General features: G+C 36.0%; 1 protein-coding gene across 4 annotated transcripts in view; it reads left to right on the top strand.

Moving 5' to 3' along the window:
• Positions 1-15,816, top strand: part of LOC123799262 (uncharacterized) — a 1,380,163-nt gene that overhangs the window by 61,976 nt on the left and 1,302,371 nt on the right. For all 4 annotated transcript variants that reach the window (XR_015724344.1, XR_015724345.1, XR_015724347.1 and 1 more), the window contains exon 2: positions 12,423-12,488. The gene's annotated coding sequence lies outside the window, so the exon portion shown is untranslated. The remainder of the gene's footprint in view (positions 1-12,422; positions 12,489-15,816) is intronic.

The following is a 15,816-nucleotide window of genomic DNA, read 5'->3' as shown; positions in this document are numbered from 1 at the left end:
ATTCACTGGCTGTACCCACAGTCCACGCTGCAGTAGTTGAAGCAATCTTCCTTTGAAGATATTGATTTCCTATGGAATTGTCATTTGAAATGATGGATCTACAGTTAGGTTGCGGCCTGGAGGAAAGATGGTTGTGTTTGCGTTGCAGGCGTGAATCTTGACAGGCTTTGTCCTCCACACAAAGGACAAAAGGAAAGGAAAGAAATTATTAGCGTTGGGAGAAAGATTAAGGAAAATACTTTAATCAGCTTCCAGTTTTACAGGCCAATTTCCAATACTTAGGACAGGGTTATTTACGGGTCCATCATTTCACAGCAGTTGAATTTTTTTATTATTCCTGAAGTGAAGGTAGTAAGACTTATGGTTATGCACTTTACAACAGAAATGCAGAAAGTTTTCTGTTTTGGCTAAAGTATTCATCAGTCATAATTTTCTATTTCTCAGTCTGAAGGCTGATCTTTAGGTCCCAGTGGTAACAGTCCTTTTCCCATAGATTAGATTTCCTGGAGCCCGGAGCCTTCCATTAAGAAGGACTTGATTCTTGATTGTTTCCATCCTAAAATATTGGCCTTTATTCCTTTCTTTCCACCCTCCCTTCTGTTATCCTCTTTTGATTAATATGAATTTCATGTAATATAGATCTTTTTCTGCAATGTATCTTTGCTTTTTTTCTGCCACACTTTGAGGCAAGTTATTCTATCCTTTCTTTTTTTCCTCTTGTCATTTGTTTTTCCTGTATGTTCTACTTTTTATCTCAGAAACAACCAACCTCATTGAGTTGGGTTCTTTAATCAGACTGATTATTTGCTTGACACACATTCTTTTCCTATTATTCTGAATAGGCCCAAGGACATTAATATATGTTTTATTTTATTCATTTTTAGAGAATAGTCTATGATGCAAAGTATGGACGTGAGATTCTTAGAGTGTGTAATATACAAAAACATTAAGTTCCTACAGCAACTGGTGAATACCTATCATCAATGAATGCAACATTCTTCATAAATAAATTTTATAACAACAAAAACTTGGCTTTATTATCAGACTATATATATATATTTTAAAGATTTATTTATTTATTTATCTGACAGAGATAGAGACAGCCGGTGAGAGAGGGAGCACAAGCAGGGGGAGTGGGAGAGGAAGAAGCAGGCTCATAGTGGAGGAGCCTGATGTGGGACTTGATCCCATAACGCCGGGATCACGCCCTGAGTCTGAGGCAGACGCTCAACGACTGAGCCACCCAGGCGCCCCCAGACTATATTTTTGAAGCCATTTTCTACAGAAAGTTTTCTGTAAAACTCCTTTTTCTGCCTCCATCATTTATAATAAAAGTACATCACTGTAGGTGTTGGAGCATCATCAGTACATACTGTAGAACTGGTACTTTTTGGAGTTTTTGGGTCATTGAGTCATTATGTCCTTAGGCTAAATAACCACTGTGATTTTTTGTTATTGCATTTAATATATCTGCTGATTTTTTTGATATTGCGTTATATATACGTCTTTAAGCAGCTGACTTTCCTGGCTGTCTTAAACATGTGCTTTCCCTCTTTTCTAATTTTCCGCCTTTAATCCACTAGGTACTAGAAAAATCATATCTGTACTAAGCAGAATTCTGTCTGAAGTAGGAATAAGTAGTCACTGGGTAATATTTAAAAACATGAATTTTATAATATAAGAGTTGAGCTTTTGGTACAGCTTTTGACCTCTATTTTTTTTGCTACCTTGAGCTTTTTAATAAAACACTTGATTTCCTGATTTTTATTAGGATTGCAGAGATTTGAAGTTGTTAGACAAGTGTGATATTGAAATATGTGACTATTTCTAAGCAATGCCCATATTAATTGGTAGATTAACTCTCAGAATGTTATGAGGATTAAATGAATCCTATATGTGAGCATTTAATACATGATAGTCACATAGAGAGAGAGAGAGAGAGAGAGAGAGAAAGGGAGATGGATAGAGGTAGGAGTGGGAGGGAGAAACCAAACCCATCCTTTCAGGAAAGAATTGACCAAAAGTGGTGGCTTAAAACTTCTTTGGTAGCCATCTCTAGCGTATTTCACTGATCTGAATCACAATTTTTATTGTGATTGTCAGGCAAACAGCAATGCCACCTTCATCTTTGTTTTGTTTAGGACACATTATATTATATTTATTTTCTATTCTCTGTTTTCTGTGTCCTGCTAGTTCTATTTTCTTATATTTAGAGACCTATTTTGTTTGGGGAAAGGACTAGGATTTGTGTATGTGGATTAATGTAAGGTGAAATAGAGTATGAAAACATCCAATTGGAGCAGTGCTTCATCTGATTTTAGTATTCAAATGAGTTTCTTTCACACCAAAAAAAGGAAAATTCACTTGGTAGATGCTTGCTGATGATCACCTGTCATCATAGCAGTGAATTATTACTGAATAACTAAAAGTACACTTACAAACTCGAGAAACCCTTCCAATTTGGGCATAAACACGTACTAGGATTCAAGTACCATTTTAGATTTCAGTGAATGAAACCTTAATTAATCAGAAATCAATATGTTAGGAACTCAAATAGATTTCAATAGTTAAATAATTTCTACTCTATAATGGTAAAATAAAACAGCCTAATATTCTTCAATAGCAACAACAACAAAAATGTGTATTTCCCAGGAAACTCCCAGATAGTCAGGGTTTATCCTCCCATTTCTGGTAGGATATTGTTAATTGAGTTTTTATTATAACAGTATTTTTAAGAGAGAAATTTTTACTCCTTCAGGAGAGTGGGCCTATATACATCCTTTAAGTTCCTACAAATCAAATTCTGATTAGACATATTTATAAAAATTATTTGATATGCATTTTCTATATAAAGAGAAAGATTTTTATATTAGTCTTCATGCATGTGCATTATTAATGGGAATAATGTCATGCAAAAAACTATTTTACTTAGATTCTCACATTTATTTTAACAAAGTAAGTAAATTCTATTTGGTGTTCAGTGAAACAGGGTAAGTTATGTTGCTGCATGTTTATGGTAAACGTGTGCCATTTCTCACTCATCTTATTTAGACAAACATTCATTTCTGACATTTATCTATCTTATTTACCAGTCACTGCTATTTATATTAGTAGGCAATGCTGTTTCCTATTTAACTTTGGTATGATCACGATGCAAGTATAATTTTGAGCTCAGCCACCTGTTTACACATTATGTCGTATGACAAACCAAAACCCCTTTTAGAGTAAGTATTTAAAAGGAGAGAGGCAATGGTGTGAGTGAGACATTTGGCAATCCTAACCCTAAAGCAGCCTTAAATTAGATTTTTTTCAACTGTTAACCTGCATGAATTTCTGAGGATGCTTATTGGTAAGCAGTATAATTGAGATGCTGGTGAGTATGAATGGAGTAGCAGGACCATTATGGATAACACTTGGATCTAAGCTTTTAGCTTATAAATATTGAAAATGTGTTAACATGTATTGATGTTTGGTCATGAACCCAGGGGCAGTGAAATACATAAAGAAGGCACTGAATACATAATAAATGAAGGAGCTGCAGCTCTGCTGTTACATTGATGATGTACGTTTCACATACATTTTTATTTTTTTAGCATGGAGAATAATCTTTCTTGTCAAATTTTTGGAAAGGAGATATAAAATCTTCTAGTGCACAGGTTTGCCAAATTTCAGCAGTTTACAGAAAAATCTCAGAGTAAGCTTCTCAGTGAGTGTGCTGTACTAGGGATTCTAGAGATCAGAGTTTAATCCTATTACCTGTGTTGTTTTCCACATTAACACCAGGAATCCATTTTGGACATTGATTTCAATGAGCTATAATTAGGTGAGTGTCATTTTACTGAGCGATCTAAAACTTAATGAAGTCCCCCAGTCAAATGTTTTGTCTTCTCTACAACAATAAAGGATGTATGAAAAGAATAATTTACTTTGAGAATATGAAATATGACATGGTAGGCTCTGGTATAAAATAAGGAATTCTCTTTTCATGAATTAGGGGTTATCTGAAAGTATAAAGGAGATGGACTTCTGGTGAGCAAAAATAGTTAATGTATTTTTGTTAATGAAAAACATTTATTTCTGTTATATATATGTATGTATATATATGTGTATATATATATATTTTTTTTTAGGTGGGCTGAAGGAAAAACTATTAGATCAAACTTTAGGTAGTAGAATAAGAGTTTTGACCAAGGTTTTGTCTTCCTATCATTGAAAAGAGTTTTCTGAATATGAGTTTCTAACAATATGCGTAATCAGAAATTTGGAAAAGAAAAGACTAGTCTTGTAGGATGTCAGGAAAGGGCATGAGCAAGCATTAGATTAAATGAATGCACACAAAAAAGACCCCTAATGGGATGAATACCCAGCTTGTCACAAAAACGCTTAATGATGGAGTAAAGATAAATTTGTCAGTTTCTCATATGTTGAATATTCATCATATAGTCTATGCAGCTGTATCTTAGAATGCCATTTCGTTTTTTCTTTTTTTTTCAACATAAAGCAGATTACTAGTTTATTCTTAGGTACTGCATTGTGTACCTTGTATGCTTAAATGAACTGTTATAAGACAGGACTTTAAATGGTATTTTGTTATTTTCAGTATTTTTTTCTTATTGTATGATCAGGTTTATGGAATATGGGCTACATTTTTTTTTTTTGGAAATAGGCAAAAGATAATGTAAAAATCGGAATATTCCTAGTTGGTACACAGGTAGTCTGATTGATATTTATTCAGTGTTAAATAAAACTAGTGCTATATTAAATCATATATGCACATATATGTTAAGGTATGGACATTGTACCTGATTATTTATTAGTAGAGAACGTGATCTCAATTATTTCTCTAGTAGGTTTCATAGGTTAATGCAAAGTCTATCATATCTTTTCAGACTCAATAACACATATGACTCAAATTTTACAAAACTGTAACTTGGAAGTAATATTTAGAATATCTTATTGGTCTTTATAATCTTTATTTCAAACTTATTTAAATGACCAATTTGAACATTTAAAGTAATTATATATATAGATATAGATACAGGTGTAGATATAGATATAGATATGTATAAAATACCTGACTCCAGAAGTGAATTTAAGATGAAACTCATGAAGCTTAAGCCTCAGGACCCCCACTTGCACAGGTCCTTTTCAATTCCAGCATATCCTCCTCCTTGGATGTAGAAAGGAAGTGCAGATTATGCTCTAGGTAGTAGTCATCTGACTGTGGGTGGTTCTGGGTCACCAGCATCTCTATGTCTACCCATGTCCTCCATGAAAACCTTATCCTGGTAGAACTCATTGTTCATCCACACCCTACCATGGTTTATCCTGAGGATCTGAACAAATGGTATTCTCTTCCTGTCTGGATCAGAGGCCTCTGAAGGCCTTGATTGTGTCCATTTGTGTCTTCCCACAATGAGGACCAGCTCACAAGGGGCACGGAGGACCTACGTAGGTCCATGAGGTAAATCTAGGGAGGACCTAGCCAAGTCCATGGGGTGAGGCATATATTACAGATCAAAGTGCTGAGACTCTTCAAGAGCTTGCCCACAGTGATCATAAAACACCATAAAACTGTGGTTTTATAGTAAACATCAAACAGTATAGTAAACATAAAACAACATAAAAAACATAAAACTCCCTCTGTGCTGAAGCTTAAAAAAACCTTCTAAGCTATCAATAACACAAAACAAATTTGTATTAACCATGCTAGAGGAGAGACTGAATTATCATTTTTTTGAAAGTGATATACAAATTATTGCTAGTCAGAATGAACCCAAAATGTAGGGGAAAAAGTATTACACGAGTATTATGGAAGTGGCAATTAATAATATTGTTAAAAGTGATAGGTTATTTTCTTAGAGTTTTTTATGTTCATAGTACTTTTCAGCTTTTAAAAACTTTATAATTTATTACAAATCCTTTCCTCATTCTAAATATATACTCACATTCACAGCTACTTTTGTATTCATAGTTTTATATTATTTTCTAAAAAATAGTTCTCTAGGCTACACAAAACCTGGATCCCTTCTCTGCCTGGTACATAGTAGCTATTTAATGCATGTTTATTTTATTCTCCTCTAGATCCATTAAATTTCCATTGATTGTATAAGTAACGATGACTTTATCTACTAATATTTGTTACCTACAAATGCATAGTGCCTATCAACTATGTTTCACTTACTTATTATGTCATTTTAGTGGGTTGAATGATGGCCTTCACAAAGATATGTCCACATTCTAATCCCTGAAATTTGCAAAAGCTATCTTATTTGTAAAATGGATTTTTGCTGGCCAACAGACACATAAAAAAAATGCTCAATATCACTGGCATCAGGGAAATACAAATCAAAACAACAATGAGATACCACCTCACACCGGTCAGAATGCCTAAAATTAACAAGTCAGGAAATGACAGATGTTGGCGAGGATGTGGAGAAAGGGGAACCCTCTTACACTGTTGGTGGGAATGCAAGCTGGTGCAGCCACTCTGGAAAGCAGTATGGAGGCTCCTCAAAAGTTGAAAATAGATTTACCCTATGACCCAGCAATTGCACTACTGGGGATTTACCCCAAAGATACAAATGGGCTGATCCGAAGGGGCACCTTACCCCAATGTTTATAGCAGCAATGTCCACAATAGCCAAACTATGGAAAGAGCCCAGATGTCCATCGGCAGATGAATGGATAAAGAAGATGTGGTATATATATATATATATAATGGAATACTACTCAGCCATTAAAAAATGAAATCTTGCCATTTGCAATGACGTGGATGGAACTAGAGGGTACTATGCTAAGTGAAATAAGTCAATCAGAGAAAGACAATTATATGATCTCACTGATATATGGAATTTAAGAAACAAGGCAGAGGGATCATAGGGGAAGAGAGGAAAAAGTAAAACAAGATGAAATCAGAGAGGGAGACAAACCATAAGAGACTCTTAATCATAGCAAACAAACTGAGGGTTGCTGGAGGAGTGAGGGGTGGGGAGATGGGGTAATTGGGTGATGGAGACTAAGGAGGGCATGTTATGTAATGAGCACTGGGTATTGTATAAGACTGATGAATCACTGAACTGTACATCTGAAACTAATAATATATGTTAATTAATTGAATTTAAGTAAAAAAATATAATAAAATGGGATTTTGAGACTGAAATTAAGTTGAGGATCTTGAGATAAGGAAGTCATCCTCCATTTTCCAGATAGGTCCTACATTTAGTGACAAGAGACAAATAGGACAGACAAAAGAGGAGGAGGCAATGTGACCATAGAGGTAGACCACAGAGGAGGAGTGATAGGTACACAAGTCAAGGAATGCCAATAGCTACCTACAGTTAGAAGAGGCAAAGAACATAATCTGTCCTAGAGCCTTCAGAAGGAGAGTGGCCCTGCTGAGACTTTGGTTTTGTAGTTCTAGTCCCCAGAATTGTGAGAGAATAAACTTCTGTTGTTTTAAGCCACCTGGTTTGTGATAATTTGTTACAGCAGCTACAGAAAACTAATACACCATTTTATCACAAACATTTTCTGATGTTATCATCAGTGCACATTTTATTGTAGTAAACAAATGACCAGAAATTAAGTGAAAGAGGTGGTACTGGAGGTTGAGAGGGAGAGAGAGAACAAATTTTGAAGACAGAGCAAAATCAGGAATTTTATATTCATGAAACATACAATTCAGCTTTTTCCTTCTCCTGTTGTATTCTTTCTGATATTATGGTTTATGTTTTTCTATCTATATTGGGGAAATGGTTAAAGAATAGACTTTATTAACACTTGGTGAATTAGAAGAGAGCCCAAGGATCACTGTGGTATCCAGGGCCAAAGTCACAAGAGAAATAAAGAAGAGATAGTTATAAATTTTATGAAACTTCTCAATTGCACCAGGAGGCACACTGTGTTTTAGCTGTATGAACAATCACCTAAAATAAATCCTTTTCATATATACAGGCTCAAAAATGTATCATTATACCAGGAGGTTGTGAATTTTCGTATTTGTCCTAGGTGCGACCTATTAATGGTACTGTCTCCCTGAGTATATAAAGATCTTATTTTTATTCTTTTATAATGTATTTTAAAAAGTATTCACTTAAGTAGACTGACTTCAGTATGTTTTTGCTTTAATTGTATACATGTTTTCATCTAAATATACATAAGATGTAAATACTGTACTCATAAGCTAATAAGTGTACGAGTTTTTTTCATTAAATAGGGATAATGATCTAGACTTAAGAATTGAATTGATGTGACTGTTAGAAAAAATATATCAGTCATTTAAAGGCATGTTAAGAAATACACTGAACTAATATATGTAGAAAGATTATTTCAATTTCGTCCAAGAAAGTAATTTAACCATTTATATTAAATAATGGCTTCCTATTTTGATGTGTCTATATATTGAATTTTTATATATCATATTTGGAAGGTATAGTCATTTTTCTTAAAAACTGATGAGGAACTCACAAATTGTATCCATTGAAAATCAGACTCATTGTTCTTTGTAAGGATAGATATGAGAAGGAATGCTTTCTCTGTCTTGTTTTGTATTAAAGGACATTTTTTCTTTTTTAAAGATTTTATTTGTTTATTTGACAGAGAGAGGGAGGGAGAGAGAGAGAGAGAGAGAGAAAGAGCACAAGCAGGGGGAGCAGCAGAGGAGGAGGGGGGAGCCAGACTCTCCGCTGAGCAGGGAGCCCGACGCAGGGCTCTATCCCAGGACCCTGAGATCATGACCTGAGCCAAAGGCAGACACTTAACCCACTGAGCCACCCAGGTGCCCCAAAGAACATTTTTTTCTGAGAGCAATTTAATGTATTTTAAATATTGGCCCAGATTCTGTTAGTAGTCTGTCCATTACAAAGATAGGTGGGAGATAACAGGTTCTCTTATTTTTTATTATTTATTTTTTGAAGCCTATTTTATCTGATATAAGTTTGGCGGTCTTTTTAAAATTTTATTTATTATTATTATTATTATTATTATTATTATTATTATTATTATTACTTTAGTTTTTATTTTAATACCAGTTAGTTAACATACAGAGTAATATTAGTTTCAGGTGTGCAATGTAGCGATTCAGCACTTCCATATAACACCTGGTGCTCATCAGGCTGGCTCAGTTCATAGAGCCTGTGACTCTTGATCTCAGGGTTGTGAGTTCAGGCCCCACATTGGGCATAGAACTTACTTAAAAAAAGGGGGGGTTCTCTTCTTTTAAACAAATCTACTGTGTTGCCCCATCCCAATCTATCCTCTGAATCCAATTCTATTTATAAAAAATATAAATTGCTTCTCATTGTCCTCAGGGTGAATTTGAGTCGTTTAGTATTCATAAGCAAGCCCTTTTTACTTAGATGAGTCCATCTCCTATTGCCTCCCCCCTTCATCCTCTGTTATTTTATATTGTAATTATACTGTACTACGAAGCCATGCTATTCTATGTCTCTGTACATTTTTACAAGTATGACGGGGTTCTAAGTGAGATGAAAACATAATGAATTTGCTGAAATACTGGTGGGGTGGGCCTTTTCCTACATTGACAGAACTTTTGGAAGAGCTTATTCTGAGGCAAAAAAAAGGTGAGTGTGTTGTAATAAGTGAACCTTGGCTCCATAAGGGCAGAGCCAACCTCAAGTTCAACATGTTGCCCATCACTTGTATAGCTTCCTGTTGAGCACATGTCAGAATCCTGTGGCGACTAAGTAGGAGAGAGATGTAGAAAAATCATGAAAAATGCTACAAGGTAGTAGGTGGGGGGTATGGGTGAAATAGATGATAGGGATTAAAAAGAGCACTTGATGAAAAATAAAATAAAATGATAAAAAATGGTAAAAAGTAAAAAAAAATCATAAATCACATTTTCCCTAAAATCTATGTAAAACATTTGGACCATAGCATCCTTGCTTTTTGAATCTTCTTTTTGAGTGAAATTCCTACTATGCTTTGCCAGAGACTCCCTAAAACTTGGATTATATGAAGATCCAGTGGTGGCTGCCAGAGAGCTGTGGTTTCCTGTGATAGGATACGCCTTTCATCTGTTGATGCCAAGGAGATGCTCTTGGGAATATAGTTTATCATAAGTCTGTATAAGACACTTGCTCTGATCTCAGAAATATCTTGTTATTGTGGTGTTGGTGTTGGAGTTAGTAGGAACTATATATTCTGAGATAATAGATGGAGAAAAGTTGGAAACTTTTGGAAGTTTGGAAGTTCCAAACTTAATTATTTGGTGTCCTAGCATCTTGCTAAGTAAATAAATCTTATCTGATAAACTTACTTATGTTATTATATTAGTGTCTAGAAATGGCTAAAATATGTTCCTTCTATTACTATTTAAATATTATCAAACTATGAAATTTATCCAGAAATTAAGTTCCTTAATTCAAAGACCTAACTCTATTATGGTGGGATTTTAGTCCCTGTGACAGGTTTTCAGACCCGATTTTTGATGAGATATTTTTGGGTGTTGTCCCAAATCAACACCTCCTAACTTCCTGTAGCGTCAGTCCTTCCAGAACTGCCTCTAAATAAGTAAATTGCTCTGGGCTCTAAGGGTACTCTAAGATAGCTGATGGCTCTCTGAGGAGAGGGCCAGATGCTCCATTTTTGACTCCTAGCTCACTTCACTACTCCCATCTACACACAGAATCCTCATATTTATCATGGAATATACAGAATAGGAAAAGGTCATTGGCGATGGTTGCTAGAAAAGTCAGTTCAAAGCAGTCATTAAGAAATATCTGCTCTTTATCTTCTTTTTTGTTTTGCTTTATGATAACCCAAAAAAATTTTGAACTGGAGTGGGGAAGCAATCTTGGCAAAATGACCTTGTGGGTTGAGATCTACTACTTTCATGCAGAATTCAGATTTGTGTATTGAAAGAAGTAATTGGTCCAAGAGAACTCGAGAGACCTGAAACAGTTATTGCATCCCATTCAGGAATAATATAGTTAGCTAACTTATTAATTAGTGGGAATTTCTAAAATCTAAACTTTTATCTGTTAAACCTTGATTAAATTGAACAGACAAGCTCAATCTTAACACTTGACCCATGTGAATGGAGGAGAGCTTAGATAGCATCAAATGAACTAGGGATAAGAATGACCACCCAGGGTTGTGAGCATCCCTGTAGACAGACCCATTGTTGGGATCTCCTGCCCCTCAGTCTGTGTATTGCTCTGATAAGGACCAAAGTGGACCTCCACATCCTGTTATGCCTGAGATACTGCTGATCAGACTTCCTTCCTCTTTAGTACATTTTTGTGGCCCCAGTTTCCGCATTTTTATGCAGATTCCAACAATTGGGTTCATGAAGAACAGTATTCTTTCTGTTTTAATGCCATTCAAGTGTTTTCCTCTTTGAAATTGCCTGACCAAATTTTATCACTGTGTATATGAAGCAATTAGAGAAGTTAAGTAGCTTTCTGTTCACATAGGTTGCTAAGACTAGAAGCTAGGTCTTGATTGAGACAGACCAGAGCCAGGACTTTTGTCTGTCTCTCAGTCCATTCAAACTTTTTTTGACTAAAACTCGGAGTAAGTGGTTCCTTTTCTATCTGAGAATGCAAAAATGGTGGAGGTGCTCTTGGAAGTAATTAGAGCTTACTGCCCCAGCCAAGGGAAAACAAAGCTAAGTCTGATTGCTTTTTTTTTTTTTTAAAGATTTTATTTATTTATTTGACAGAGATAGCGAGAGAGGGAACACAAGCAAGGGGAGCATGAGAGGGAGAAGCAGGCTTCCCGCCGAGCAGGGAGTCCGATGCGGTGCTCGATCCCAGGACCCTGGGATCATGACCTAAGCCAAAGGCAGACGCTTAATGGCTGAGCCCACCCAGGCGCCCCTGATCTCTTATTTTTAAGCATTTATTAAATGGATTCTTGGTGTGTGCATTGAAGAATATAAAACCTTAATGAAGACCATACTACATGACATGGCATATTATATATTTATTTGAAAAAGGAAAATGAAATTATTTTTAAAGCACATAATGGCTATATTAAGCTGTAATTTGGAAATTTGAGAGCACTTAAAAAATATTAAATAGGAATCTACAGAATGTCAGTGTGAAGTGCTTAGGCTGCAATGATAGCAGTTTGGACATGTCTCCTGCCTTCATTGTGTGTACTGTCCCAAGGGGGATATAGACAAGTAAGTGGGTAAGTAAGGTGCAGTGTGAAAATGAGCATCAGAGGTGAAGTACAAGGCATGTCAGTACTCAGCACAGGCACCACATCTAGACATGGGGAGTATGAGAAGTTTGTCAATAGTAGTGACATTTAAGCTGCAAGGTCAAGGATAAAGAGAAGTTAACCTGGTGGAAATGGGAGTTGGACGGGGATGGACAAGCATTGTAGATAGAGGAGCAGCATGTGGAAAGGTTCTAAATTAAAAGAAGAAATAATTTTTTTTTTTTCAGGAACCGAGAGAAGTTTAGAATTGCTGAGGTATGCCAGCTACAAACTTTTCTGTGGTTATTTCAATGGTAAGTAGCCAATGTTATTTTTTTCTCATTATTTGGCAAATGAATACTTTTTCTAGACCTGGACATTTAGGAAACAATTTGTCTCCTTTTTTTTTTTTTTTTTAAGATTTTATTTATTTATGAGAGAGAGAGAGAGAGAGGGCAACTGTGGGGGCGGAGGGAAAGAGGGAGAGGGAGAAGCAGGCTCTCCTCTGAGCAGGAGGGAGCCAGAAGCAGGGCTAGATCCTAGGACCCTGGGATCATGACCTGACCTGAAGGCAGATGCTTAACTGCTTAAGAGACTGAGCCACCCAGACATCCATTCTTTTTCTTTTCTGAAGAAGGGACAGAATGATAATCTCCAAATATACTGGTTGTTTATTATCTCTGCCTGATGTGTGTGAATATGTGTGGGAATGTTGCCTGTAGGAGTGGATACCATGCTTTTACATAACTTCAACTCTATGAATCATGAGGAATAGATGCCTTCTGTTGTCACTGCAACATAGAATGCAGGCATTGTGGTCAAAAACCTTTTGTGACTTGTCATATACAATTGTTAACATGTTTCCAACTCTTGGCGCTCCTAAACTTTATTTTACATATCTTATAACTTTCTTGTTTACATACAACACTTCAGAATCCTACTTTAATGCTTGGAAGTTTCTGAGAATTCTGTCACATTGGACAATTATACTTGACAATTGAAAGAGTAAAGAAAAGACACATAAGAAATGATTGTAACTAACTTATGCCTATCCAAAGCAAAGCGGTGATGAAAAATTGTCCTGTTTATGTTTCTCTGTACTGAAACAACTTGCTCCCTTCCAGCACAGCTGATGCTTGTATATTAGGTTATTCAGTATTAAAGTGATTATGAAGATTCTTAATGCACAAACATGCCCTAATAATGTATAGTAGTTATTAACAATTATAATCATCATCATTATTAATGATATTAATAGCTAAAATTTGTGTCATGTTACTATATATCAAATACTGAGCCACTGTTTCACATTTATTATTTCTTTTTATCTATATAACATCCTTATGAAGCAGGCATTATCATTTTCTTTATCCTACAGTTGAAGAAATAGACACATAGAGAGGTTATATACCTTGCCCCAAATCACAGAACTAATATGTGGGAGGAAGAATTTGAATCTAGGCTGTCTGACTTCAAGCTCACTTACATACTGGATAGAGTCTGTTGCTGAAGATAGTAGTATCATAAAAGTTTGCAAAAAAGAGTCAACTAGCAGCCTGCCTAAGAAACCAGTTGAGTATGACATTAATAAAAGGATAAGTTTCCTTGGCATGATGGACTATGTCCTTATGAGTATTTTAAGGATATTTATTAGGTTAAAATTAACTTGCAGTTCTTGTGGATGCTAATAAGCTGCCCTGTTTACCTTTAAGCTGAACTTTACAAATGGTATTGTACCTTTATAACCTTGACATTTATTAGGGTTTGAAAAGTGCTGTTCACTACTTGAGAAAAGAGAGTAAATGTACTCTTAGAGTGCTTTGAAAAAAAAATCAGTGCTGTATGTGTGAATTGTTTGAGTGGTTCTTTATGGTACACCAAGCACTTTTGCATTATTTTATTCTTTTCTTATAGCTCTCCAAGAGAGATAGAGTGGGCATTATTGCCTCCGTTGTGCTGTTAAGGAAACTGATCCTCAGTGAGTTAAGGATGAACCAGAACCAGAACATGGAACTCTACTATTTTTCCTATATTCTGCTTTTCCCTGTATGCCTCTATATAATTCAGAAGAAAAATAGATTGAGGAAATTTCCTAGGGAGTAATATGTAAAGAGATAAAGTCAGCTCCCCTTAGGGTAAGCTGCCTCTTGACTGCTTAACATTACCCGATATGACTTGGTTAATAACTGACTGCAGACAACGAAATTCCCAATTATCACAACTCATAAACATGGCACATGACTTTTTTGCTGGCACCTACTATGTCATTAGAAGATGGGGCGGAGGGCTTCATGGACTTTAGTTCTCCCCTTTACCCTACACTGATGCCACCATGGAAGGAAGACAGATGTTTATAGATAGTGGCTTTATAAACCCTAGGAAAACTTGGGAAGCTCCTTCATTTTTTATGGAGGAAATTCATTGACTGTCTTGGCAAGGATTTAAAGAGTTTGTTATTTGAATAACTAAAACTAAGGTAATTTTCTTTTTGAGAACCCATTGTAGGAGGAAACTGCATTCCAGTGATTTTCCAGCATACTCAAATTCTTGCTAAAATTTGTATTCAAATAATCTGTGGTGTGTTTTAGAAAATGTAGCTCTTAGCCAAAATTTTCCATATTGAACTGTAGAAATAAGAATGAGGTAGGTGGAGGGGTGCCTGGGTGGCTCAGTTGGTTGAGCATTCGACTCTTGATTTCGGCTCAGGTGATGATCGGGGGATTGAGCCCCTGCATCAGGCTCCCTGCTCAGTGGGGAGTCTGCTTCTCTCTTTTTCTCCCTCTGCCCCTCCCCCTGCTTGCACTCTCTTTCTCTCTCTCTAAAATAAGTAAATAAATCTTCTAAAAAAGTGAGTCAAGTGGCAAAATAATTGAGTTGAAAGTGTAGATTTTGGTAAATAATGGGCAAGAACTGGACACAAAAACATGTTCAAGACCTTGGTTTAACAGTCCCAAGACACCAACAATGTTAGCCTAAGGCAAGTATCTGAAGTGGCCAGTGTGCATAGTGATATGAGGGCAGGTAGCGTCAAATAGAAGAGGCAAAAATCAATGTACATTAGCCAGTAGACAATATCTTTTTTTATGAAAATAATGTTAGAGTAATTTTACAGTGATCACCTGTTATGGGAACTTTGTGGTCTTCAAATGTTATGATAAAAAAGTAATTTCCTTTGATCAAAGAAATACTTCATTACCAGGCAAGTACTTCTAGGCAGGAGCCTGGGTAGCAAAATTGCCCATTGTATTGGCCAAAACATCTAGCTTGATGCAGACCAGGAAGGCACTACAATCCTAACAACTTGAAGAAAGTAAAATGACACAGGGGCCGATGAGCTGATTTAAGCCTCCTTTAGAAAGTGAGATTGAGGCCTGCCCAGGGCAAAGATTTCATGACTCCGGTGAGGAGGTCCAGTCTCTCTGCTTCAGAGATGTAGGCCTTAATCAAATCTGTTCTACCTGGGTTTAGCCCAACTCTGGTTTATGTAGTTACCTTTAGCAATATCTATCATGGGTCTGCCTCAAACTAGCTCTGTGACCTTGGTCTAATACTTAACCTCACTGGGTCTTTTTCTATAGCACAATCAATATACTTCCTGTTCTTTTTCAGTCCTCACAAGGATGCCTGTGAACAAATAACATA

The sequence above is a fragment of the Ursus americanus genome, chromosome 5 (assembly GCF_024610735.1).
Source record: "Ursus americanus isolate L20-20 chromosome 5, mUrsAme1.1.p, whole genome shotgun sequence".
NCBI lineage: Eukaryota > Metazoa > Chordata > Mammalia > Carnivora > Ursidae > Ursus > Ursus americanus.
The sequence above is the reverse complement of the archived record's forward strand: the minus strand, read 5'-3'. Positions and strand labels throughout refer to the sequence as shown.